At 40.1% G+C, this 24,220-nt stretch overlaps 1 protein-coding gene and 1 long non-coding RNA gene across 9 annotated transcripts in view; one reads left to right on the plus strand and one right to left on the minus strand.

Annotated features, from left to right (window-relative positions):
• FILIP1 (filamin A interacting protein 1) overlaps positions 1 to 24,220 on the plus strand; it is a 216,326-nt gene that overhangs the window by 114,614 nt on the left and 77,492 nt on the right. The window lies entirely within an intron of this gene.
• Positions 18,278 to 20,735, minus strand: LOC110142185 (uncharacterized). Of its 2 annotated transcripts, none has more exons than XR_002315254.2 (2): positions 20,668 to 20,735; positions 18,278 to 19,080 (listed from the first exon to the last, which is right to left on the minus strand). It is a non-coding gene; the product is annotated as an uncharacterized lncRNA (long non-coding RNA). The 2 variants fall into 2 exon arrangements; XR_002315252.2 differs by lacking the exon at positions 20,668 to 20,735 and adding an exon at positions 20,457 to 20,661.

The raw sequence follows: 24,220 nt of genomic DNA on the forward strand, positions 1-24,220 counted from the left end.
CGTTATTGCTAGGTGAAAGGGTCTGACGTATCCTTTAACATGCTTCAGTCTCTCCTCCCAAAATAAAGTATATAAAGAGGTGGATAGTGTTTCATTATACTAGTTTGTTCACTTTGATGTATGTTTAAAACTTTTTATGGTCAGAGCTATGGCTTTTCTAGTAGTCATGTATGGATGTGAAAGTTGGACCATAAAGAAGGCTGAGTATGGAAGAATTGATGCTTTCGAATTGCGATGTTGGAGAAGACTCTTGAGAGTCTCTAGAACAGTAAGAAGGTCAAACCAGTCAATTCTAAAGGAAATCAACCCTGAATATTCATTGAAAGGACTGATGCTAAAGCTGAAACAAAAGATGTGTTGGTTCGATCTCTGGGTCGGGAAGATCCCCTGGAGGAGGGCACAGAAACCCACTCCAGTATTCTTGCCTGGAGAATCCCAGGGACAGAGGAGCCTGGTGGGCTACAGTCCATAGGTCTGCAAAGAGCTGAATATGACTGAAGCAACTGAACACCGTAACCTATGCTAAAACATGGTAATTCATCTCAGTTTGAGTACAATGTCCTCCTCTCACCTAATTTCTTTCCCTTTTCATCTACATTCCTGTCTTGGCTACATGCAGAAATGCTAGTCTTCAAGAACCATTAGATCCCTGATTTCATGTAACAAGATTCAGACCCCATATCCATTGTCTTGGGTTTTAACTATCAGGGTTTTGGGTTTGAATGTGTCTGGCACTTGGTTGCACCCGGTCTTCCTTCAAGGTGGTATACTGGATTCTTTTCTTGAGTGATCATTAGCCTGCTGCTGCTAAGTCGCTTCAGTCATGTCCAACTCTGTGGGACCCGATAAGACGGCAGCCCACCAGGCTCCTCCATCCCTGGGATTCTCCAGCCAAGAATACTGGAGTGGGTTGCCATTTCCTTCTCCAGATCATTAGCCTACAGCCTCCCAAACTCCCTTAAAATGTCACTACTGTCTTTAATCCCCTAGTGGGATTTCTAAACTAATTATCCTACTCTATCCCTATCATCAGGAGACTGCTTTATCTCCTCACCTGCATCTTGCTCTTTTTTCATGCTTCTCGGTATAATTATAACAAACTGAACAGCTGCAATTACTTTTAATGAATCCACTCGTGATGATGCCAATACCATCGTCTAACTGGTGATTGGAAACATTTTTCATGAAAAGTAGAGTAAAATCTTCACTTAAAGTTTAGGTGCTTTTTTTCTGGTTTATAAATTCATATAACACATTTTTATAGTTATTAAATGTTTTTAAGAGTCAAAAGCACAGCTGCATAATTATACCAAATTGAATTTAAACTGATGGTGTCCAGATTAGTGCAATCTCACTGTAGCAGCAGTGTTATAACTGCTAGCAGTTTACAAATTCCCTGGACAGCCTCTAACCTCTTTTTTATTCCCCCTTCTCTTCTGAGCGGTTCTGGTGATACTTCTGAAACTCACTGGACAAAAACTTAGTGGATAAAGAATGGCACTTCCTTCCTCATCATCTTCCCTTGTTTCAGCCCCAGTGACCTTCAGGAGACCTTTCCTGGTGCGGTGGTGATGGTTCGGGGGGGGGTTTGTTCTGAACCTTGAGTGACCTTGGCATCCTCAGGTTTGCCAGATGGAGTTTCAAGTACAGACAACATGTGGAGAATTTTTCTTTGCAAAGTTGACTGGCTCACTTGGGATTTGAAATCTGACTTCATAAGCATCACGTCAACCAGTCATAGACCAGTCTCAAAACACAGGAAGGGCTCAGAGAGACTCAAGTCACACGGCTGTCAACAGAGAGCTATTTGTCTCCAAACCATCTGTATTTAAAAGAGAAATCAGGGTACTGATGAGAATTGTTGAAATCATTTCATGGTGATATTAATGCATGAGTGAAAGAAAGAATATGGACTGATTCAAGAAAAACGTTGTCACCTGGGTCTTTTCAGCTCACATGTAATCCTGTCTGTGGACACAGTCTTGCACTTTGATGATGTATATTTTTGTACTGGCAGGAAAGAACTTCCATCAACCTTTCCAAGCAGCAGCCACTAATCCCTGGCAATACTTACTCCCATGTTAAACATTTCCTGATCAAGGGCCTGAAAGGAAACAAGGAACAATGTGCACAAATTTTAGTAGACTCTGCTCTCCCCCCTGCCTTTTAAAAATAGCAGTAATGAAAGCACATTTGCAAGTCCAAGGCTCTGTGGGGAATAGGTAATTTAGGAGGAAAATCAGTGATAAACCAAGTGTTTGCAGGTCCCTGAGCAGATGTAGGAAATGGCCTAATGAGCTCAAAACCAACAATTGGACCAATGAAACTGAATGTCCCTTGAATAGTGGTGTTACTGTTTCTGAGCCTTAAATGGGTCTGCCCTGAAGTGGAACATTATAATCCCCGCCATCCTGGAACTGTGAAAAAATTTAATATGTGATATATGTATGATGTGAATTACATACATGTAAGTTTTTTTAAAAAAAAACCAAGCTTTTTTTTAAAACCTGAAAGCAATGTGTAAGAAGAACTGTGTGCTGAAACAATCAAAATGTGCAGGCCTTTAAAAAAAAAAAAAAGGAATGTAAATTCTTGGCTTTGAGTTTACTAATGACAATCATTTGTGGGCAGATAAGATCAGTGTTGCCTACAGAGTGTGAGCCCTGAGTATTTATCTTTGCAATATCTGATATTACTTGTTTGTAGGTGGTTGTGGTCTAACATGCCAGCCTGAAATGCCAGATTCGCTGACTGCAAAATAACTGGGCAGATGTCTCCTGAAAAGAAATTTACATGTCCTGACCAAAAGGCACTTCTGAATCACTGAAGAGTGGAACACAGGAAGCTGTGAACATTGACCTCCCTCTTCCTGTCTCCAGAGCTCTAATTGCTTAAGGGGGGAGGGAAACAGGGTCCCCCTTTTCACCTGTGAGGCAAGGCACAGTGATCCTAAGGTTGCTTATCCTCCTGAGTCTCACTGCCTCGTGCCATAGTATCACACCATTGTCCCCTCAGCAGAGAGTGGATCAACACCCTGGTCCTTCCCATGGATTATCTGCCACCGTAGGACAGTTGATTCAACTGACCAGGGAATAATTGACAGGCAATCATGGACTCCTGCCCGGGTAGTAGAGGGAATGCGAGGGGGGGGAATAAAGCCAGAGGGTCCCTGACCTGAAATAACTGCAGAGACATGACCTTCACCACCAGTGCCTCACTTCAGCATCCTTATCGCCGCTCACAAGGTTTACCAGCTGGTCCTGCCTTCAGGCAGTCTTTTCACCCACAGTTCTCCACATCACAGCTAGCCTGAGCTTTTTAAAACACTCATCAGTGAAGTCTTTTCTCTGCTGAAAACACTCACACACCCCCTGCTGCTCTGAGAGGCCTTCTTTTTTTTTTCTCAGATTGGTACAGCCGCTTTGGCAGTTTCTTTTCTTTTCTTTTTTTTTCTTTTTAAGATTACAGTTTAGTGAGTTCTGACAGTTATACACAATCACAAATCACCACCATAATCAAATAGAACATTTCTTTTTTTTTTTTCCAGTGGGTTTTGTCATACATTGACATGAATCAGCCATGGATTTACATGTATTCCCCATCCCGATCCCCCCTCCCACCTCCCTCTCCACCCGATTCCTCTGGGTCTTCCCAGTGCACCAGGCCCGAGCAGTTGTCTCATGCATCCCACCTGGGCTGGTGATCTGTTTCACTATAGATAATATACATGCTGTTCTTTCGAAACATCCCACCCTCGCCTTCTCCCACAGAATCCAAAAGTCTGTTTTGTACATCTGTGTCTCTTTCTGTTTTGCATATAGGGTTATCATTACCATCTTTCTAAATTCCATAGATATGTGTTAGTATGCTGTAATGTTCTTTATCTTTCTGGCTTACTTCACTCTGTATAATGGGCTCCAGTTTCATCCATCTCATTAGAACTGATTCAAATGAATTCTTTTTAACGGCTGAGTAATATTCCATGGTGTATATGTACCACAGCTTCCTTATCCATTCATCTGCTGATGGGCATCTAGGTTGCTTCCATGTCCTGGCTATTATAAACAGTGCTGCGATGAACATTGGGGTGCACGTGTCTCTTTCAGATCTGGTTTCCTCAGTGTGTATGCCCAGAAGTGGTATTGCTGGGTCATATGGCAGTTCTATTTCCAGTTTTTTAAGAAATCTCCACACTGTTTTCCATAGTGGCTGTACTAGTTTGCATTCCCACCAACAGTGTAAGAAGGTTCCCTTTGGCTAACAAACACATGAAAAGATGAGAGGCTTTCTTGCAAGGGCGTCTGCTAACCTCTTCAGGCTCATCTCTCGCTGCATCCCCTGTCTGTGATTCTGCCCTAAAGACTTGTCTGCAGTCCCCTGAACATTTTCTGTCCTCAGTAATGGTGAGAGCCTTTTTTTATTGAGGACTATTCTCTTTCATTGTGTGTTATGCAAATGGTCTAAAAGGCACTAACATTCCACGTGTTTAAGGTTGGCTAATGGGAGCATTGCATTAATTGTATACATTGATTTTGTCCTACTCTATTCTTAACATTTTTCCACATGGAGTGAAGGTCCTTAGCAGGGAAGGCAATTCTCCAGACAAACACCTACAAGTTTGTGCTAAAAAGCTTATTCCATTACCTGTTATAACTTGTTCACATGTTTCCTTGAGGACTTTCTTGGGAGAGAAGTTCTGTTCTGTCCAGGTGTTCAGAGGTTTTTCTATTTTGATCGTGTCATTTCTTTGCCTCTTCCAAGGTGGAGTCTGATTGTAATTACATGCTCAGGAATCACCTTTTAGTTATAAAATAAGTGTATGCATGGAGCCATGACCTGATTCAGTAGTAAACCTGAGGTCCCAAATCAGACCAGGTACAGAAACATAATTCTAGGGGTAAAGTTTATATATTTTTAAAGTTTTGTGTTAAAAATGCTTCTTGTATGATAAAATAATTTTACTATCTTTCATTTTTATTGTTATTGAGGTAAAATGACATATAACATGGTATTGGTTTCAGTTATACAATGTAATGATTTGCTATTTATGTCTATTGTGAGATGATCACCACAGTAAATCTAGCTAACTGAAAAATATTTTATTTGAAAATTTGAACAGTTAATTCACACATATGGTTGAAAAGCTAGAAAAAGGTATCATGTAAGTAAGTATGTATATATTCTTATTTTTTTTACACAAATGGAGCATATAATATACACCATTCTGCAGCTGGCCTTTTTCAGATATCAAATATGCCTTGAAAATCTTTCCCTATTAGAACACTAGAACATTTTTCTCTATTAAAACATCTTTCCATAATAGAACATTCCCTATTAGAACTAGCACTTTAGCTAGTAAAGAAATTTGTTCTTGGCCTATGATATGAGTAAGTAAAATATTTTCCCATCTCATTATTTTTATTTTGACTTTGTTTTCAACATGTCTTGCCATGAAGAATTACTTTTATTAGTAGGACATCAGTCTTTTCTTTTATGACTTCCGGTTTGTATCAAACTTAGGTTGACTTACTCTTAGGTTATGAAAGATTTCTTTCAAATTTTCTTCTAGTACTCCCCCCTGCTCCAGTTTTCCCATTAAAATATTTTATCCATCTGGAATTCCTCTTTGTTTAAGATGAGACACTTCACTTTCATATCAGTTCAGTCGCTCAGTCGTGTCCGACTCTTTGCGACCCCATGGACTGCAGCGCGCCAGGCCACCCTGTCCATCGCCAACTCCTGGAGTTTACTCAGACCCATGTCCATTATCACTTTTATCCTATAGTATAATATTTAAATCGATTTCTGAGTTAGAGTTTAGTCCATAGATTTCTCTGTTTTATGCTACTAATTTCTCTATTTTAATACCACAATGTTTAAATTATTCTAGGACTATACTTTTGTATGTGAAAAAGTCAATCTTTTCTAATTACACTTTTTCTTATTTACTTTTAAAAGAGGTGACTCTAGGGACTTCCTTGATGGTCCGGTGGTTATGTTAAAATCCGGTGCAGGGGATGTGTCTTCGATCCCTGGTCAGGGAACTAGGATCTCACATGCCTTGCAAGCAAAAGAGGTCACTATACTCAAAGGATCCTTAAAGGATTTAAAAAACCAAAACTGTTTTTTTTTTTAAAAAAAAAGACATTTATTTTCTTTTGAATAATTTTCATTGTTCATGGTAATCAGAACCTCTACATATTAAGTATTGCCACTTAAATACTTGCATAATAACTGTCTAAAAGTTTAAAATGTCATTGTGTCTTCTTTCATTCCATTTCTGTTAACTCCAAGCCAGTTTTAGTTTTACTGTTTTGACAGTGGTGTAGTGTACAGGGAAAATGCAGAGATCTTTTCTTTTGTCAGAAGTTCTTTATCTACCGATCTGGGGAGCTAAGTAGACAAGTAGACACCAGAAATGTAGTTTTGCATTATGCATGAGATGCTGTTAGACACTCAGGTACAGAGAGATATCCAGTGGGCAACTGGATATACATCTGGAGATCAACGGAAACGTCTGGAGTTATCAGTTTGGAATCACCTGTATGTGGGTGGTATTTAATGCCATGAAACTGGGTGAAATCATGATGAAAGTAAATTTATATAGAAAAGATAAGAGGTCCAAGACTGAGCCCTGGGGGAAAGTTCTAGCACTGAGAGTTTGAGAAGATGAGGAGGAAGAAGAGTAAAGGAGAATGAGAATAAGCAGCTAGAGAGGTTGGAGGGAAATGAGCAAAACAGAGTTTTCTGGAATCAAAGGGAGCAGTTTTTCAAGGTGGAGAGAAAGATCAGGTGTCAGATGCTGCTGATGGATCAGAGAAAATAAGAAATGAAAATTGACCATTGCACTTAGCAACAGGGAAGTCATATGCTTGATAAGAGAGGTGTCAGTGGAGTGATAGGAGAAGAAACTTGATTGAAGTGGGCTCAAATGAGTGCCACTCATTTGTAAGAAGAGATTGTTGGAGGCAGGAATTATAGGCAACTCTTTCATTGAGTTTTATTATAGAGAGAAGGAGAAAATGAAATAGGAATTACAGGAGTCAAGAGAGGGTTTTATTATGATGGTAGAAATAACATTATGTTTGCGTGCTTATGGAAAGAGCTAGTATGGAGGACATTAATGGTCAGCAAAAGGCTGGAACTGTGTCCTAGTTCATAAAGAGAGGATAGGATCTAATGGATAAGTCAAAAGTTTGGTGTTAACTAGAGATACAAACAGTTCATTTCTAGTAACAAAAGAGAAGGCTACGTGTATATGGACAAAGATGCAGTAAGTGTACAGAGATGGTGGGCAATTGTGGTGGTCTTTCTGTAATTGTTTCAATTTTCTTGGCAGGCTGGGCAGCAAGAGGAAAAATGTATGAAGGATTTGCTATGAGAGAAGTTATTAAATTATACTGAATAAGGGTGGACTAGAGGGATATAGTGTGATCTCTTGGTAACATTAACAGCCTGGGTCAAGTTAGTGATCATGAATTTAAACAGATCAGGCATCTCCCTGGTGGTCCAGTGGTTAAGATGCCATGCTCCTAATGCAGGGCACACGGGTTCGATCTCTGGTCAGGGAACTAGGTCTCATGCGCCACAACTAAGAGTTTGCATGCCACAACTAAAGATCCTGCATGCTGCCACAGTGCACAACTAAGACCTGGCACAGCCAAATCAATTAAAAAAAACCTTTTTTAAAATGAGGTCAGTTGGCATGATGTGTTTTTTCTGCCTACGAGTACATCAGAGATGGGACTTAACCGAGAATTAGATTTAACCAAGGCCATGATCTGACCAAGAGAATACAAGCAAGTGAGAGAAGGGGCATGAGATTGAGGATGGTATGTGACTGAGTTTAAAGCTGGATAAGAAGGAAAAGGGCACATGTAGGGAGGGTGTGTGAAGGGCAGAGACTATATGATAAAAATCAGTGGATCTAGTTGGTTGCAATTTTTGGTAATAATGACAAGGACTATGGATGACCATGGAAGTGAGGGGTTGAAATAGTATGGAGGACAGAATTATTAGAAGAGAGAAGTTCAGGGAGTTGGGAGGTCAGGGTATGAGAATAATCTTCTAAGAGAATACTGAAATCAGCAAGAAACTTGACAGAGTCAGTGTTAGAGCGCATAAGTGCAAACCAGGAGCTCACATCTTCAAGGAAGGAAGGGGAATGAATGCTCTGGGGTTGTGAATCGCACCACTGCAAACAGGAAGATGCAAACTGATATTGTCATGAGATTCAAAGCTAGGACATTTTAAGGAAAAGGGAGAGAGAATGATTTAGAAGTGGTGATGTGGAACAAGGAGAAACCTAAGGAGAGTGGGCGAGAAACTTACCCACTTCTTCTGAGGGCTCTTAGAGAAGTGGGGTCTTCAGAAAAGAGCCAGGTTCTCTTAGGGAAGTGATTCGCAAACTTGGCTGCAAATGGTCAGGTCACACTCACACCAAATAAATAACAACCACTGGAAGTGGAAGGCAGGAATTGGTACTTTTTCAAAAGCCTTCACATGATTGCAGTGTGCTGTCAAAGTTGAGAATCACTGCTTTTAGAGCAAGGAGGTGATGGAAACATTTTCAGAAGAGTTCGTGAACTGAGAAGTGGCCTGTGGTTGAATGCGCATTTCAATGAGCACAGTGAAAGAGTCTCAGGAGATGGGGATTTGGTGAGATACAGCATTATCAAAGATGCCAAATGCAGTCTTGAGTCTCTGGGTTTTACTTGTGGTACCTTAAGTACCAAGTGCCTCCACTTTAGCAGCTGCAATATCAGAAGGACACAGTTGTTTTCTTCATTTACGACTTTGGTGAGTCCTTAGGAGCCACGCCTGACATGTCAGGAAGAGATTCTTCAAATGGTTTTGCTGTGGTTAAGTCATCTTGGGATGGAGGCCTTTCAACTGATCCCTGTGCAAATGACCCCATCTGTGAGATGACCACAAGAGCTTCAGCTGGAAAGAGTGAGCCCATATTCCTGCTCTCCATGGCGTTTTGCTAAATCAGCTCTTGGGATTAAGTGTGTGTGAAGAGTGGCTATAGAAAGAGGCCATTTGGACTACATGCTTTTAGCCTTGAAGTTGGAAATCTGGGGATATTCTCATCATATTATTTAAGACTAACCACTGTAGAACATGAAATGATGAGTTCAGCATTGAGCAATCTGGCAACACTGCTTGTCTGATGTCACCCACCTGCCTCTTCTAATTAGTCATCTTCACCATGCTTTCATCTGACCACTGGCTTTTGGATGATGAAGCCTGATAATGACAGCTCAGATAAGATTCCTAACCACAGAAACTCAGTAGAGGTCAACGCATTTCAATTGTCTGAAACAACAGTGCTTGGCCATTTGATAACTACAGATAAGCAGCAGGCATCTGACGTAGATGAGGGGGACCTTAAGCCATTTTATTTACTCTTACATAATCACAGATTTTTGCCTGGAAGTTCCCAGCAATTAATATGAATCTTGCCCAGTGGTTTTTGGTCATTTATTATGAAAAAGCTGATATAATGGGAACATTATACAAGTTAATAAGGCAGAGATTTTTAAACAACAGAATCAATGTCATGCTGTCAGATCAAGCTCAAGCATTAGGCAATCATGAAAAAAAAAAAAAATCCTAAGGGACTGCAAGTAATGAAACAATGATATATAACCTGCTTAACCAGAGTGCTCCCCACTTTGATTGATGATTGGTTATTGGCAGTAGTTGTTGATAACAAAATCAAGTTTTTCCAACATCTCTCAAGAGGACTATAAAAAAAAATTTGTTGATATAGAAACTGCACATGGGAAAAAGCATGCTATAAATAATATTTTATATATGCACTCTCTGATCTGATAATTAAGGTAAAATGTTGAATCCAATATTTTGAACTCAATATCAATATTCCTATTGCTAGTGGACAAATAATTTTTGAATATTTGAATACATGAACAGATATTTGAATATATAAACAAATTTCAGGGAAATATCAAGTATTTTGGGGGGGGCATTGATTTTATAGCATGCCGAGATTCCTTCAAGTGTGCCCAACAGCATTCACATGTTTATTTAAAAAATTGATTTGGCCAAAAAATTGATCAGGTCACATTTTAAAAACTAATTAATTAGCATATGGATTAATTCCTACTTGAGATTGTTGCCATGTATTTATTAGTGATTTAGTATAATGGAGAGCTCTCTGGTATGAGAATCAAGAGACCTGGCAGCCAATATATAATCAACAACAAATCAGTTGTCTCCCTTGGGCAGACCATGGGCTTCCCTGAACCTCTGTTTGTTTAGCTGTAAATTAAAGGGTTCGAGGTCTTTCCTAGTCTAAATTCCTGTGATCCTATGAATTAAGTGTTCTGCTATGGCTTGAAGCCATTTAGGTTAGTCAAAAAATTAAAATTAAATTTTAATTTAATGAAATTAATTAATTTAATTTAATTTAATTTAATTAAAATTCATTTCTCCTAACTTCCCTATGCTGTAGCACTTTCCTTCCACCCTTCTTCTCAAAAGATAGCTTGATGAGTAATTAGCTCTAATTTACCTTCCCAACTCACATTCCTTCTGGATTATAAAGTTTCATGCAAGAATAGGATTATGTCCTACTCATGTGGGATTCATCATAACAACTAATAAAATAACAAGACTTCCCTGGTGGTCCAGTGGCTAAGACTTTGAGCTCCCCATGCAGGGGGCCTGGGTTCGATTCCCAGTCAGGGAACTAGATCCCACATGCTGCAAATAAAAGATTCTTTATGCTGTAACTAAGACCTGGTGCAGCCAAATAAATAAACTAATATTAAAACAAAACAACTTTACACATAGCTGCTAAATTAATAAATGAGTAAATAGAAAGAAACAAGGAGGGGAGGAAGGAGAGAGGGAAGAAAGACAATTAACTGCTTCATCTGTGCTCTGTGCCCGTGTCAGTGAAAAAGAAGCAGTAACCAGGCCCTGCAGTTGTCATCCAGAGAAGGTAACAAATCAGAGAGATGTTTGGTAAAGATTTTATTTAATTACTACAGGCATAATCAGAGTAGAGATCTTTATTTCAAACAAATTCAACATGGTGGAATTCTAGTCCAACACAATTATCTGGTCTTTCCTTTAGAATTGGTGGGGCAGGGCATAACTGGTATTTGATTTAAACTTTGGGTTATAGATTCAGGCAGGAAAAATTAAGAAAACTGAAAAAGACTCGGTTGAGAGCTGGACATGTATAAATAGAAGAGACAATCAATTTATCGAAAAACAAATAAGCAAGACATAACTGTTAGTTTCAGTGAAATGAAAATTAGCATCAATAGAATTTTATTTTTCTTGAGCTTTCCATTCTATTTGAAAAATAAAATGGTACATATATGAGAGGCTCTGTATTAATACGTACATAGGGAGAATTCATAAAGTTATGATTGCCAGCTCTGGAGTTAGGCTGCCTAGATTTTTATCCTGACACTACCCACTTTGGGCAAATTACCAAGCTTAGTACCAATTCATATCCCTCATCTACAAAATGGTGATAACAATATACCTATTTGTTAAAGTTATTGTGAAGTTTGAACAAGATAATTTTTGCAAAGCACTTTGCACACTTTCTGGCATATAATAAGTGCTCAATAATCCTAGGGAGAGAGTGATAGACAGAGACAGTGTGTCTGTGCTGACACCTACATTTCCATTTCTATAGAGGAAAACAATCCTGGAAAGATCCACTTTAAATTATTCATAGAATTAGCCCTTGGGAGTGGAATTTGTGAGAAAGTGGCATACACCTTCACTTTTCCTTAACTCTTCTGTAATGTTGATCTTTACAAAATCATCAACATTTATTATATTAAAATTTTTAAAATGTTGACAGTAGATCTAAAGAGATAATTTACCGAACTAAAATAATTCAGAGAGAGCACAATTTAAACTAGTTTTTGAAGAATCAAGGCAGCAAGAGGCCATAAATAACAATTTCTTTGGGGAAAGCAACAGTTATATACACATTCAAATCTTCAATCTTAGAAAATTTTTTGAGTCAGAAAGAATACTGCTGTTTCAAGTTGAGAAAGTTGAGACTTTCTGAATCTTATGTTATCACTCACCCCATGAAGGGGACCAGAACTCAGGACCTGGATACCTTCAGAGCACAGATATGGGCTGTGTTGATCCTTCCCCATGCAGCCCCAATTTTAAAGAGACAATAGCTCATTTACATAATCTTTGAAACCCAGCAGAGTAGTAAGTGACATTTTCTGATGAACTGGCTAGTTTGCCTTAGATTGATATTAAGACATAAGTGAAAACTCAAAATATATGATTATTCTGGTAACTTCCTATATCTTGTAAAATTTAAATATGTTGATGTTTCAGGCCTTTGTGGCTAATAAACTGAAACTTTTCACCTTGCAAATAATTTAACATGGTTCGTTTTGCTTTCAATCTCATTTATCTAGCTGCAGATTCACAGGATCCCCCAAAGAGTCTATTCAGTAATTGTGATGCAGTCCTGTAGCCTTTAAGACTAAGCCTAAAAGCTTTGCTTTGTATACTTGATCTGTAGGGACCTTTCAAGTTTGCTGCCTATTGAACCGGAGGTCTTCCTTGTGAAATCATAGAATCCTGCCCCAGTTCACTTTCTGTTACTTGATATCACTGAACAAAAATACCATTATCAGGGGCTGAGAAAAAAAAGATATGGCACCCTGTCTCTTTAAAAGTTTAAGAATAGCAAGCACAGTAGAGTTAATTCTTTGGGGGCTGTGCCTTGAGAATGTTCTGGCTCAGAATCAAGCTACAGATAATTAATTATGTCAGTGAAAAGCTCTGATGGCCTGTTCTCTTCAGAGAAAAGTGACATCATCCATAGAATTCTCTGGCAATAAAGAAGAACAAAGCTGTGAGTGCAGGAAATAACAGACAGATGTCCATGAGTGCATATTTTATCTACTTCAAAGGACATTGCAAGAAGTCATACTCTAGGCTGTCTCCCAGCAGTAGTGGCTTGGCAAGGGATCTTGGAGAGTCAGGGAAGGAAATTTGCAGGACTGGGTTCACTGACCTCATGTACCCTGGCCTGAAGAGAGAAGGGTGACAATTTTAGGGAAGTTACTAAAAAAATATTGGCAGGATCATGGAAAACCAGTCATGTAGTGTGGGGAAACTGGCCCAGATGGTGGTGGTACCATTTGTGGGTGAATGTTAGTACAGAAAATATTGCCCAGAGAGTTTCATTCCAGGGCCTTCCCTGGCTTTGTGTTTATAACATATTCTCACAGAAAACTGGTACTGACTCCCAGAGCGACTTGTAATGGAAAGAATAAATATTTTGAAATCAGATAACTCTGTTTCTTACAAATCATGTAAGCTTGGGCAAGCTATTTAATCCATTGAGCCTTATTTTCCTCATCTATAGAACAGGGTTAAGAGAAATGAATAATATCCATGAAAATAATTTTGTTCACACTAGGATGTAATTTAAGAATTCGTTGTTATTAAATTCAACTTTATCTTCCCTGAAAAATACATATTAGTTTCATATTACACATATAGAGACAGATATATTTGTTGGAATAGATGTTTACTTACATAAGCAATTTTAGACATGTTAGAAAGATAACTGCTTCAAAATTTCAGGTACTAGAGTATGAGAAACTGTACTATTAGAGATTTATTCTTCTGAGTTCATACTACCCGTTCCAGAACTTTCTTTTAAAAAACATTGTATCTAATTATCAAAGTAAAACTAGTTCAGTATGGATCATTTAGAAAAATGTGTCCTTGATGAGAGCACTATTGGTCTCAATAGAGTGAAAATTAGTTCTTTGTTGTTTGTTTAGTCACTAAATCATGTGACTGTTTTGTGATCCCCATGGATGGTAGCCCACCAGGCTTCTTTGTCCATGGGATTTCCTAGGCAAGAACACTGGAGTGGTTGCCATTTCCTCCTCCAGGGGATCTTCCTGATCCAGGGATTGAACTCAAGTTTCCTGCATTAGCAGGCAGATTCTTTACCACTGAGCCGGCAGGGAGGTCCATAAAAATTAGTTCTTAGAGAAGAGTAAAGAATTTTAAAATTTCAAAATGGTTTGTGCACCTCAAAAAGACCATTGTACATTAACAGATGAGAATGGATGAATTTAATTCAGATGACCATTATGTCTACTACTGTGGGCAAGAATCCCTTAGAAGAAATGGAGTATCTATCATAGTCAACAAGAGAGTCCAAAATGCAGGACTTGGATGCAGCCTCAAAAATGACTGAATGATCTCTGTTCATTTCTAAGGCAAACCATTCAATATCACGGTAATCCAAGTCTATGCCCCAACTAGTGATGCTGAAGAAGCTGAAGCTGAATGGTTCTATGAAGACCTACAAGACCTTCTAGAACTAACACCCCCAAAAGATGTATTTTGCATTTTAGGGGACTGGAATGCAAAAGTAGGAAGTCAAGAGATAACCTCAGGCGAGTTTGACCCTGGAATACAGAACAAAAAAGGGCAAAGGCTAATAGAGTTTGGCCAAGAGAATGCACTGGTCATAGCAAAAACCCTCTTCCAAAAACACAAGAGAAGATTCTACACATGGACATCACCAGATAGTCAATATTGAAATCAGATTGATTATATTTTCTGCAGCCAAAGATGGAGAAGCTCTATACAGTCAGCAAAAACAAGACCGGGAGCTGACTGTGGCTCAGAATATTAACTCCTTATTGCCAAATTCAGGCTTATATTGAAGAAAGTAGGGAAAAACCACTAGACCATTCAGGTATGACCTAAATCAAACCCCTTATAATTATACAGTGGAAACAACAAATAGATTCAAGGGATTAGATCTGATAGAGTGCCTGAAGAACTATGGACGGAGATTCATGACATTGTACAGGAGGCAGTGATCAAGACCACCCTCAAGAAAAAGAAATGCAAAAAGGCCAATTGGTTGTCTGAGGAGTCCTTACAAATAGCTGAGAAAAGAAGAGAAGCTAAAGACAAAGGAGAAAAGGAAAGATATACCCATCTGAATGCAGAGTTCCGAAGAATAGCAAGGAGGAATAAGAAAGCCTTCCTCAGTGATCAGTGCAAAGAAATAGAGGAAAACAATAGAATGGGAAAGATCAGAGATCTCATCAAGAAAATTAGGGATACCAAGGGAAGATTTCATGCAAAGATGGGCACAATAAAGGACAGAAATTGTATGGGCCTAACAGAAGCAGAAGATATTAAGAAGAGGTGGCAAGAATACACAGAAGAACTATGAAAAAAGATCTTCATGACCCAGATAACCACAATGCTATGATCCCTCACCTAGAGCCAGATATCCTGGAATGCAAAGTCAAGTGGGCCTTAGGAAGTGTAACTACAAACAGAGCTAGTGGAAGTGACAGAATTCCAGTTGACCTATTTCAAATCCTAAAAGACGATGCTGTGAAAATACTGCACTCAATATGCCAGCAAATTTTGGAAAACTCAGCAGTGACCACAGAACTGGAAAAAGTCAGTTTTCATTCCATTTCCAAAGAAAGGAAATGTCAAAGAATATTCAAACTACTGCACAATTGCACTTATCTCACACACTAGCAAAGTAATGCTCAAAATTCTCCAAGCCAGGCTTCAATAGTACGTGAACCCTGAGCTTCCAGATGTTCAAGGTGGATATAGAAAAAACAGAGGAACCAGAGATCAAATTGCTAACATCTGTTGGATCATCGAAAAAACAAGAGAGTTCAAGAAAAACATCTACTTCTGCTTTATTGACTATGCCAAAGCCTTTGACTGTGTGGATCACAACAAACTGGAAATCCTTCAAGAGACAGGAACACCAGACCACCTGATCTGCCTCCTGAGAAATCTGTATGCAGGTCAGGAAGCAACAGTTAGAACTGGACATGGAACAACAGACTGGTTCCAAATCAGGAAAGGAGTACGTCAAGGCTATATATTGTCACCCTGCTGATTTAACTTATATGCAAAGTACATCATGTGAAATGCTGGGCTGGATGAAACACAAGCTGGAGTCAAGATTGCCCGAGAGAAATATCATTAACCTCAGATATGCAGATGGCACCACCTTTATGGCAGAAAGTGAAGAACTAAAGAGCCTCTTGTTGAAACTGAAAGAGGAGAGTGAAAAAGTTGGCTTAAAACTCCACATTCAGAAAAGTAAGATCATGACATCTGATCCCATCCCATCATGGTAAATAGATGGGGAAACAATGGAAACAGTGAAAGGCTTTATGTTGGGGGGCTCCAAAATCACTGCAGATGGTGATTGCAGCCATGAAATAAAAAGGCACTTGCTCCTTGGAAGAAAAGCTAGACAGCATATTAAAAAGGAGAGACATTACTTTGCTGACAAAGGTCTGTCTAGTCAAAGCTATGGTTTTCCCAGTAGACATGTATGGATGTGAGAGTTGGACTATAAAGAAAGCTGAGCACTGAAGAATTGATGCTTTTGAACTGCAGTGTTGGAGAAGACTTTTGAGAGTCCCTTGGACAGCAAGAAAATCAAACCAGTCAACCCTAAAGGAAATCAGTCCTGAATATTCTTTGGAAGGATTGATGCTGAAGCTGAAACTCCAATACTTAGGCCACCTGATGCGAAGAACTGACTCATTTGAAAAGACCCTGATGTTGAGAAAGATTGAAATCAGGAGGAGAAGGGGATGACAGAGGAAGAGATGGTTGGATGGCATCACTGACTCAATGGAGAAGAGTTTGAGTAAACTCTGGGAGTTGGTGATGGATAGGGAAGGTTGGCATGCTGCAGTCCATGGGGTCACAGAGAGTCAGACATGACTGAGCAACTGAACTGAACTGAACTGATGGACTATAGTGAACTGGCTCCTCTGTCCATGGGATTTTCCAGGCAAGAATACTGGAGTGGGTAGCCATTTCCTTTTCAAGAGGATATTCCTGACCCAGGGATCGAACCTGCATCTCCTATGTCTCCTATAAAACAGGCAGATTCTTTACTGCTGAGCCACCAGAAAAGTTCATCATAGTTGTTACAAACATGTTTTGTAGGCACTTAATTGGCTATGATTTTTTTTAAACAAGTAGAATCTCTAATCTTTTCTTTGTCATTTCAGAGAAAACATTTTTCCCCTGCAAAGTCAGGGAGAAATGTATATTCATTCAATCATTCACTTATCTGTCTTTAAACAAAGAAACACATAAAACAAGGCTATATACTGATGGATGATGAAATTATTGTGATGAGAGACTTGTGGGAACCTTACTACATTTTCCCCAGGAGCAGTGCTTCTGTGTGCCCTAACTCATTATCTATCTGTGGTAACTTTACAGAAAACAACTGTAGCAGATAATGAAAATCAACAGCTGTTCCTTAGTATTTGTTCCTTGCATACAAGAGGGAACCTGAATCATGGGGAGATTTGATGGAGATTTCATGAACACGTATAGAAATAATAAGCCAATACCTTTGGGGTCGAAGCTTTCTGTCTACTGTGCTTAGTCGCTCAGTCATACCCAACTCTTTGTGGCCCCATGAACTGCAGCCTGCCAGGCTCCTCTGTCCATGGGAATCTCCACGCAAGAATACTGGAGTGGGTTGCCATGCCCTCCTCCAGGGGATCTTCCCGACCCAGGGATTGAACCCAGGTCTCCCGCATTGCAGGTGGATTCTTGACCTACTAAAGTCACCAGGGAAGCTCAAGTGAAAGGTCAAAGATAGATTTTAAAGAAACTGTTCTGTCCTCAAAAGAGAAAATATACATGCTGAGAAGAATGGAAACACAGGACACTGGTGTTAAATAAGGAGAATTCACGCACAAAACACATACAAACATTTTACTTACACATTTAACAAACAGTTAATGAGTTGATCCCTGTGCTGGCAGCTGGGTTCACAAGAGAACAAGAGGCTTCTGACCTCCCAGTCTTTCCCAGAGGGAAAAAACAAGCAATGGTGGTTACAAAGTGATGAGCACAGGATTAGAGAAGAATCAGGTGACAGGAAGGGCAGGTCTACACATTTTACACCTGTTCTCAAATCACAGAGCTCGTGTTCCTAAACATTAGCACTTAGATAACAGCACACGAGAGGTTTTCTTAATAAAAATTTTTGAATGTGGCCCAAAAGAGTGAAAAAGCATGGTAATTGTATAAGCAGATGTGATCAACTACATTCTGTCTTTGAAAAGGTAGATTTGGCATTTCAACCTGAGATTCGGCAGCAGACAGCCAAATGCTGTCCGTAAAAGCTGTTAGCCAATCACACAGATACTGTGACTTTTTCAGGGATCTCCTTTCTTCAAAAAAAAAAGGACTTTCCAACTAGGAACTCATAGGAATTTTATTAAACACCAAAGATGCAATATAAGGAATTAACATTTCTATTTTTTCACTTCTTCTTATTTTCTTTTCCTAAATCAGAGGGCCTGATTTCGGCTGCACCTTCATTTAGAGGCAATGCCTGCTTCCAGCCTGAGTCCTAGCACAAGATGTGCTGTTTGACATTGTTTCTTATTGATGCCAGGTTTTAAATAGAATACCCAGAAAAGTTTAGGAAAAACTGTCAAGTCATTTCTGCTGCAGTATAAACTTTTGACTCGGGTGATGAAGAAACTGCAGACTCTAGCATAAACCGTGGAGTCCAGATTCTTGAATTAGACAGGAAGCTGCTCCTTCAAATCACCAACAAATTGTGCGGGAGGTCCGGAGGCACGGGGGCTGCCAGTGTCTGGGAAGCCAGAGGCCCGGGAATCACAGGATTGTTATGAGTGGTTTGGGAGTCACAGGAGACAGACAGCCATAGGGATGAGGAGAGCTGCCTTAGGCTTTGACTAACTGGTTCGGTTTGTGGAAAGGCCTTCTTTTTTTTTTTTGCTGTGCTGGGTCTCCGTTGTGGCCCACGGGCTTTCTCCAGCTGTGGCCCAGAGGCTTCTCTAGCTGTGCTTGGTGGGCTTACTTGCCCTGGGGCAGGTGGGGGTCTTAGTTCCCTGACTAGGGTTCGAACCTGCGTCCTCTGCACTGTAAGGCAGATTCGTAGCCGCTGGACCATCAGGGAAGGCCCTGTGGAAAGGCTTTTGGCTGTGTTGCTCAGTAGATCCCAGCTGTTCCACATCAGTTAATCTAGTCCTATGAGAAAAGAAAAAAGAGGAAGTTGCCTTTTTTTTGGGCAGCCACAGTGCTCCAGGCGCCATATTAATCAGGTCACATATATTTCAATCTCTTACAGATGGGGAAGATGAAGCTCAGCGCTAACTGGCTGAAGGGCACATTAGCAGAGCCACAGTGTGACTGGGTCACAAAAGGCAGGGTAGCTAACATTTGCCAGGTCCTTTTATACATCAGCTCAAGTAAAATCTGTAAAGGAACTACTGCTGTGCCCATTTTACAGATGAAGAAACTGAGTTCAGAGAAGGTAGCTCACTCATTCAAGGTCACACTAGTAGCAGTGCTGATGTATGTTTCTAACTCAAAGGTGAAAGTGAAAGCTGTTCAGTCGTGTCTGACTCTTTGCGACCCCATGTACTATACGGTCCAAGGAATTCTCTAGGACAGAATACTGGAGTGGGTAGCCTTTCCCTTCTCCAGGGATCTTCCCAACCCAGGGATTGAACCCAGGTCTCCCACATTGCAGGTAGATTCTTTACCAGCTGAGCCACAAGGGAAGCCCAACTCAAGAGACCCAACTGCATAGTTTTCACTGCACTGCTTCTCTCGAGTAGGAGAAAAAATTAGCTGTAAGTTACCACCAGCAATTTGTTTAAAGATGAAGACAAAAAAACAAGTGGGTTAAGAAAGCATATAACAATAAGCATCTTCAGTACATCCAAAGAGTTGATACTTAGAATGACCATTCCAAGTTCTCAAAAAGACATTAACTTATGCATATTATATTCTCTTTAAGAGAAGAGGGCCTTGATAATTCATTTGAATTCTAAATGAATTCACTTTGGGAGTTCATCCTACTCCCAAACCCCTACAATGGAAAAATCTCTGTTTTTTTAAAGTATTTTTGAGTTACTTCATGCCCTGTAGGTTCATAATGGCTGAGATTTTCTTGTCTTTTTGTTCAAAAACTGAAAATCTAGTTGTTCTAATTTGGTCAAATGCCATCAATATAGAATTCACTTAGGTCAGAGACTGAAATGAATACATCAAAAAGCACAACAAATCCAAAGGAATTTCGTGTTATATGATTCAAACAAACCACCCCTATAAATTTTATCTAGGCGATATGGCCTTATCTTGCTGACTGGCAATATTTTCTTTTTGAAAGAGTATTACTTGTATTTCCCAGCCCTCACCAGTGGGAGGATAAAAATAAGATCAAAGAAACTATCGTTTCCCTCTCCTGCCCCCGCCCCCACCTGTTCTGTGGTGGTGCCAGGCCCCTTAGGTTTCTCTGGAGAGCAAGGGAGTCCTCAGAGGGTGGCCCACACGCGTTGCACACCCCACTTTGGGCTACCATTTGACCTTTGCCCCTGCTCTTTCCCCCTCCAGCCTACTAAGGTGAGGCCTGCTGTTCTGAAGGTACAGCCCGCACGGCTGTCTGCAATCCAGGGCGCTCTCCTCCGTGTCTTGTCAGTTGATGTCTTCTTGGAGGGGGTTCAGCCCATGCGTCCATCCTGGGAGCAGGATGCCCGAAAGAGAGGGGCTGCCCCTGCCCGCCTTTCCCGCTTACTGCTGCATGCTAATGTACCCTCCTCTAGTTCTTACTGGGTTCTTTCATGGCAGTCCTTCACCCTGGACCCAGGCGTCGGTTGAGGGGGCTGAGCTGGGGGGGCGCGTTGGAGGGACAGGCGCTGGGGCTGCACTCAGACTGACCCTTGCCCTCTGACCCTGCCCCATTGTCCTTCGACCAAAATGGCGCCCTTCCTCCCCCGGGGACAAGCTCTTTCCCAGGAAGAGCCTCAGTCCCTCATGCAAATAGCCCTGCCAGTCAATCCTCCAGACAAGATTACATAGAGGGATTTCACTCAAGCTTGAGAAATTCTTGGAGAGGCCATCTGTGGAGGAGACAATCATAGGATGAAGTGGGGAGGTGAACAAAATTTACATAAATAAACAGAAGCGTTGGACAAGAGGAGTCTGTAAAAAGAAGTCTGGTGTCAGGTCTGCTACAGATGCTCTGTCAGTCCTGGGTCTCTAGCTGGTTTATGTTGAGAGGGTGAAATTCACGGAGCTGGATAAATAACCACAGTGAGAGAACAACCACGCAGTTATGCCTTAGCAATCACTTCGCCCACATTTTATGGAACTCAGCTTCTCAAAGGGCTCACAGAAAGCTGGACCCTTCTCCGGGACCTGATTACAAATAGGGGTGGGCCGTTTAAGGTCTTTGCCCAGGGTCTTTATTAGCACAGTACCAAAACCCTGCAGTCTTTCAGAATTTAAGAAATTATACACTACAAAATCACAGCACCGCAGGGGGGAACCTGTGGCCTTATCTAATTTCTAATCTGGGACATAGCAGCTGTCTTGCTATTAATATCCCAATGTAGATAAAAAAGAAAAGAAAACCACACAAGTCATGAAAATGTTTAAATCCATGGATGACTGTGATGTTCAGCTAGGTAACCACAAGGAAAATATGACTGCACTTTTACAATTTATTACATGGAATTTTACCTTTTTATTAAAAAAAGTGGTATTCTCTAGATAAAGGATTGAGGGTAATTTGTATCTTCTTATTTGCTTTTTTGGGGGGATAACAAAGTGGTACTTCTGATGTTTTTAAAACTGTGGCAAAATATACATACATAAAATTTACCATTGTAACCATTTTTAAGTGTACAATTCATCAGCATTAAATGCATTCACCTTTTGTATTATCACCACCATACATCCATCTGCAGAAAGCTTCTCATCTTCCAAACCCGGAACTCTGTTCCCACTGAACAACCACTGTCTATCCTCCTTCCCCACTGCCCCTGCCAACCACCTCCACTTTCTGTCTCTATGAATTTGACTTTTCTAAGTACCTCATATAAATGGAATCATATAGTATATGTCCTTTTGTGACTAGCTTATTTCATTTGGCATAGTGTCTTCAAGGTTCATCCATGTTGGAGCATGTGTCAGAATTTCCTTTTTTAAAAAAGGATGAGTAACTTCATTATATGTATTCATCACTCAATCATGTCCGACTCTTTGTGACCCTCTGCACTATAGCCCACCAGGTTCCTCTGTCCATGGAATTCTCCAGGCAAGAATACTACAGTGAGTTGCCATGCCCTTCTCCAAGGGATCTTCCTGACCCAGGGATTGAACCTGGGTCTCATGCCTTGCAGGCAGATTCTTTACCATTTGAGCCACCAGGAAAGCCTTTGTATGTATATACCACATTGTTATGACCAACCTAGACAGCATATTAAAAAGCAGAGACATTACTTTGCCAACAAAGGTCCGTCTAGTCAAAGCTATGGTTTTTCCAGTAGTTATGTATGGATGTGAGAGTTCAACTATAAAGAAAGCTGAGCACTGAAGAATTGATGTTTTTGAACTGTGGTGTTGGAGAAAACTCTTGAGAGTCCCTTGGACAGCAAGGAGATCCAACCAGTCCATCCTAAAGGAAATCAGTCCTGAATGTTCATTGGAAGGACTGATGTTGAAGCTGAAACTTCAATACTTTGGCCACCTGATGAGAAAAACTGACTCATTTGAAAAGACCCTGATGCTGGGAAAGATTGAAGTCAGGAGGAGAAGGGGACAACAGATGATGAGATGGCTGGATGGCATCACTGACTTGATGGACATGAGTTTGAATAAACTTCAGGAGTTGGTGATGGACAGGGAGGCCTGGCGTGCTGCAGTTCATGGGGTTGCAGAGTCAGAAATGACTGAGCAACTGAACTGGCTGACTGACTGACCACATTGTTTATCCATTCATCTGTCAATGAATACTTGGGTTGTTTCCACCTTTTGGCTATTGTGAATAATGCTACTATAAATGTAAGTGTTCCTGCTTTCAATTCTTTGGTGTATATGCCCAGAATTGAAATTACTGGATAATATGATAATTTATTTGTAATTTTTTGAAAAACTGTTTTCCATTGTACCTAAATCATTTTACAGTGTACAGGATTCCAATTTCTCTACACCCATTTTGATACTTGTTACTGTTTTTGATGATAGCCATCCAAATAGGTGTGAAGTGGTATCTCCCTGTGGTTTTGACTTCTATGATAAGCACTATTGAGTGTCCTTTCACGTTCTTGCTGGCCATTTGTATACCTTAGAAATACCTATTTAGGTTTGTGTTGTTTTTTAACTAGTTGCTAAGTGATGTCTGACTCTTTTGCAACCCCATGTGTGTATCTGGGGGGGAAAAAAAAGCTAATTCAAAAAGATACATGCACCCCAACATTCACAGCAGCATTATTTATGATTTCCAAGATATGGAAGCAACCTCACTGTCGATGAATGGATAAAAAAAATGTGGCAAAGGGCTTCCCAGGTGGCTCAGTGGTAAAGAATCTGCCTGCTAATGCAGGAGATATAAAGAGACTTGGGTTCAACTCCAGGATTGTGAAGCTCTCCTGGAGTAGGAAATAGCAATCCACTCACTATTCTTGCCTGGAAAATTCCATGGAAAGAGGAGCCTCACTGGCTATAGTCTATAGGGTTGCAAAGAGTTGAACACGACTGAGCCCATATACATACACACACACAGAGCCATAAAAAACCCCTGAATTTTGCCATTTGTAACTCCATGGATGGACCTGAAGGGCATTATGCTAGTGAAAGAAGTCAGGCAGAGAAAGACAAAAATATTGTATGATATCACTTATATGTGGAATCGAAAAAATACAACAAACTAGTGAATATAACAACAACAAAAAAGCAGCAGATTCACATCTATGTAGAACAAACTAGTGGTTACCAGTGGGGGGAGGGAAGGGTAGTGGGGTAACACAAGGGTATGGGATTAAAAGGTGCAAACTATTAGGTATAAACTACAAGGATATATTGTACAACATAGGGAATATAGCCAATATTTTATATAACTATAAATGAAGTATAACCTTAAAAAATCATGAATCACTATATTTTATACCTGTAACTTATAGTGTACCTCAACTATACTTCAATAAAATTTAAAAAATTAATGTCTATTTAGGTCCTTTGGCCATTGTAAAGTGTTTTTGTTGTTGTTGAGTTATAGCAATTCTTTCTATATTCTGGATATTAATCCTTTATCAAACATATGATATGCAAATAATTTCTCCCATTCTGTGGATTGCTTTTCTGTCAATTCTGTTCTTTGATA

The sequence above is a fragment of the Odocoileus virginianus genome, chromosome 19, assembly GCF_023699985.2.
Source record: "Odocoileus virginianus isolate 20LAN1187 ecotype Illinois chromosome 19, Ovbor_1.2, whole genome shotgun sequence".
Lineage (NCBI taxonomy): Eukaryota > Metazoa > Chordata > Mammalia > Artiodactyla > Cervidae > Odocoileus > Odocoileus virginianus.